Genomic DNA, 5000 nt, shown 5'->3' with positions numbered 1-5000 from the left:
GTGTGTGTGTGTGTGTGTGTGTCTGAAAAGTGAACGCGATGGGTAAGCTAAAAGTGTGACCTAATCACGAGCGGAAAGGTGTGCAGTACCTTGCTGCGTTTCCCAGCAGTTCAGGCGTTTTCAAAGATGTTGCTACAGTACCTCCTCTTCGTAACTGATATCAGTAGTAATATAGGGTCTATCTTCAGTAAGAGACCAAACTCTAGGTACACAAATATACATGCATTCACTCAATGCCTAACTAAGCGCGTTGGGGGGTTATGCTGCTGTCAGGCATTTGCCTGGCAGTTGTGGAAAAGCGTATATTATGGGTTTTGTTCGAAGTAGATGAAATCCCCTCTGATGCATACACAAATATACATGCATGCAATCCTGTAGGATGGTTCGGAATAAGCAGTTATTTCATTAGATATTAACTCACTCAGTACAGCCAGTCCTCTCTTCTCCTCTACACAGACCCCTCGGATGTCCAGTGGGTGTCTGAATGACCCAGCCTTTAGTTTCCGTCGTCAGAACTGTGGTATTCTTTGTCAACATTCACCTCTTCAGTATAAGAGCGTTCCGCTTGCAATATTTTGATGATGGTAATTGGGGTGAAACGCTGTTAACGTCGTCTCTTTCGCCGTTCGTATGGAGAGAGTTAAGATGATATTCTATTGTGAAAGTAACGATGATCACTAACTGAACATCCAGCATGTTCTGTGCAGGTATACCCAGGAGATATTATTTATTAGTTTAATTATTGACTTATTTATTGGTACAGTACAGATTCTTTTGAACGGGCCCACAGTCTTTGAGGAGCATTTATTGTTTGTATGGCTGTGTGTCTTTTTTTGTCTATTCATTTATTTGCTTTTTGTTGGTTGGTTTGTTTGTTTGTTTTTCTTCTGTATATGTTAATAAAAAAAAAAAGAGCAAACGATATCAACAACAAAAACAAAAACCGAGCCCCACTCACTGCACACACACACACACACACACACACACACACACACACACACACACACACACACACACACACACACACACACACACACACACACACACACACACACACACACACACACACACACACACACACACACACACACACACACACACACACACAAGGCCTGACTAAACTCGTTGGATCATGCTGAGATGTGATGAAGTGTGGATCATGGGTTTTGTCCGAACGCAGCATTATGCAACATTTTTTTGAAATATTACTATTCTACTCGGCTACATTTCTGTTAGTTGAAATTAGATGTTCAGATGATACTTCTAAGCACAGCATTATCTCATTTACTTAATTACAAGTCACGGTCATATACTGTGGAACATTACCACATACATTGTCGTTTTGTATTGTTTTCCTTTTGCCCCCCACCCCACCCGCCACCCACCCTCCTTTTTTTTATACTCCATGTGCCCCCATGGGGAATTTTTGGGAAAGAAATCTGGACTTGATTGCCTCCTTTACAAAACTGAAACTGTGTGTACAGTGTGGGCAGCGCAGTTCCCGAAAGCGCCCGCTGGCTGGCCACGCAAGGCAGACTGGACGAGGCTCAGCGCGTGGTGGAGCTCATAGCGCGGGTCAACGGGCGCCCCGTGCCGGCCCACACACGGCGCGTGCTGGAGCACGTGGCGCGCGCGCAGAAAGAAGCGGGTCAAGGTCCGTCGCTACACCTACCTGGACGTCTACAGAGGGTGGCGGATCGCGCGCACCACCTTGATTCTGCAGTGCATCTGGTAGGCTACAGACAGATGGAGAGATAGACAAATTGGTAGACAAAAATAGGTAGAATGAATGAATCAATGAATGATATGAATACTTACATAGCGCTTGTCTTCGGTCGGAGACCAAGCTCTAAGCGCTTTACAAAATTGGGCTTTTTTTTTTTATCACAACAGGCTGCCTACCTGGGTAGAGCTGGCTGACAAGCTGCCTTTGGGCGCTCATCATTCGTTTCCTGTGTCATTCAATCAGGTGTCAGGCACGGACACATACACACTCAGACAGACATGTAACATGTTACATTCATGACCGTTTTGTTTACTTACCCCGCCATGTACGCAGCCATACTCCGTTTTTGGGGTGTGTGCATGCTGAGTATATTCTTGTTTCCATAACCCACCGAACACTGACATGGATTACATTATCTTTAACGTGCGTAATTGATCTTATGCTTGCGTATACCCACGAAGGGGGTTCAGGCATTAGCAGATCTGCACATTATTATGTTGACCTGGGAGATCGAAAAAATCTCCACCTTTTACCCACCACGCGCCGTTACCGAGATTCGATCCCAGGACCCTCAGATTGAACCATCCAACGCTTTAACCACTCGACTATTGCGTACGTAGATAGATGGATGGACTGACAGACACACAGATAGATAGATTTACAGATTGGATAGATAGATAAATAAGTAGGTAGATAGTATGATTGATGGATAGATGGAGGTAGATAATTATATGGACAGATTTAAAGATTGGATAGACAAATAAATAGGTAGGTAGATAGTATGATTGATGAAAAGATGGATGGATATTAATTTTTCAGTTTCAGAATCTCATTGTGTCGTCACAACGTCAGTTCGGACAAATCCATATACGCTACACCACATCTGCCAGGCAGATACCCAACAGCAGCTTAACCCAATGCGCTTCTCAGGGCTTGTGTGCATGCATATATATTTGTGTATACTGTGTATACTTACCTACCAGAGTGGAATTTTTCTTCGGGATTTTACCAGGGGGACAACACGCTTGTTGCCATGGGTTCTTTTTCTCTGCGCTGCAAACTGGACCTTGGTTTATATAATAATCATAATAATGTATTGTACTTATATGGCGCAAACTCCCCATAATATGACGGACTCTTAAGCGCATCACATGAGAAAATACATAATTATACAATAGTGTATACCACACACGAGCACATGAGGGCATGGAAGTGGAAAACAAAAACCCATCTATATAAACCAAATACAATATTACAAACTGTAGAAAGGAAAAACCGCAGGAAGAAGGCACTAAACACACCCCCTACACACACACACACACACACACACACACACACACACAGCAAATACCGACCCACAACACACGCACCACAGAAATACACCAGTGGAGGGGGGACACAGGGGGGTGGGGTGGTGGTGGTGGTGGGGAGGGAGTTATCATCTAATCGGAATGACTGGACGCTCAGTTTGATTTTCTGTTCAAACAATGGGGAAAAGGGCGAGACGGGGATTCAAACCCAGACCCATATTGGTATACACACACACACACACACAAAGGCAGAGACAGACAGAGAGAGAGACAGAGAGAGAGAGAGAGAGAGAGAGAGAGAGAGGTGACTGCTCCCAGTTTGTCTTTTTCTCTCTACTCACCTCCCCCTTCTCTCCCTCACTCACTGTCTCTCTTAGCTCTGTCTCTGTTTCTGTCTATGTCTGTCTCTGTCTCTCTCTCTCACCCTCACACACATACATGCATAAAGACACGGACAGACAAACACACACACACACACACACACACTCACTCACACACACACATGCATAAAGACACAGACAGACATACATACAGACAGACAGACACCCCCCACACACACATGCACACACACATACACTCTCTTATCTCTTTCTCTGTCTATGTCTGTCACACACACACACACACACACACACACACACCCACACACACACACACACACACACACACACACAAACACACACACACACGCATGCATGCATAAAGACACGGACAGACAGACAGACAGGCAGACAGACAGATACAGACAGACAGACAGACAGATAGACACACACACACACACACACACACACACACACACACACACACACACACGTACATGCATAAAGACACAGACAGACAGACAGGCAAACAGACAGACACACACACAGACACACACACACACACACACAGACACACACACACACACACACACTTTCTAATATCACTTCAAGTGGAAAGACGTTAAACTGAAGACAATACACACACACACACACACACACACACACACACACACACACACACACACACACACACACACACATACACACACACACACACACCTTTCCGGATCTTGGCACTGAAGGACAGAGAGAGTTGTGCTGTGTGTCCGTTCCCAGGTTCTCAGTGTCGTTCTCTTACTACGGGATCTCTTTCGGCGTCAGCGCCCTGAGCGGCAGTCTCTACCTCAACATCTTCCTCATGAGTGTTGTGGAGGTCCCTGCTAATATCTCCACCATCTTCCTGGCCAACACGTCAGTCTGTCTTGTCTTGTCTTGTCTTGTCTTGACATCTCTCTGCTAATCTCTCCACCATTTTCCTGGCCAACACGTCAGTTTGTCTGTCCTGTCTTGTCTTGTCGTGTATGTCTTGTCTTGTATGTCTTGTCTTGTCTTGTCCCTGCTAATCTCTCCACTATCTTCCTGGCCAACACGCCAGTCTGTCTTGCCTTGTCTTGTCTTGTATGTCTTGTCTTGTCCCTGTTAATATCTCCACTATCTTCCTAGCCAACACGTCAGTCTCTCTTGCCTTGTCTTGTCTTGTCTTGTCCTGCCTTGTCTTGTCTTGACCTGTCTTGTCCCTGCTAATCTCTCCACTATCTTCCTGGCCAGCAGTCAGTCTGTCTTGTCTTGTCTTTCCTTGTCCTGCCTTGTCTTGTCTTGACCTGTCTTGTTCCCCCCAATCTCTCCACCATCTTCCTGGTCAACACGTCTGTCTTGTCTTGTCTTGTCTTGCCTTGTCTTGTCTTGTCCCTGCTAATCTCTCCACCATCTTCCTGGCCAACACGCCAGTCTGTGTGTCTTGTCTTGTCTTGTCTTGTCTTGTCTTGTCTTGTCCCTGCTAATCTCTCCACCATCTTCCTGGCCAACACGTCAGTCTGTCTTGCCTTGTCTTGTCTTGTCTTGTCTCTTGTCCCTGCTAATCTCTCCACTATCTTCCTGGCCAATACGTAAGTCTGTCTTGTCTTGTCTTGCCTTGTCTTGTCTTGT

The 5000-nt window shown here is 45.5% G+C and overlaps 1 pseudogene; it reads left to right on the top strand.

The window, feature by feature from the left end:
• LOC143285965 (solute carrier family 22 member 4-like) overlaps positions 1 to 5000 on the top strand; it is a 33705-nt pseudogene that overhangs the window by 21551 nt on the left and 7154 nt on the right.

The sequence above is a fragment of the Babylonia areolata genome, chromosome 9, assembly GCF_041734735.1.
Source record: "Babylonia areolata isolate BAREFJ2019XMU chromosome 9, ASM4173473v1, whole genome shotgun sequence".
NCBI lineage: Eukaryota > Metazoa > Mollusca > Gastropoda > Neogastropoda > Buccinidae > Babylonia > Babylonia areolata.
This window is presented reverse-complemented; position numbering and strand designations above follow the sequence as displayed.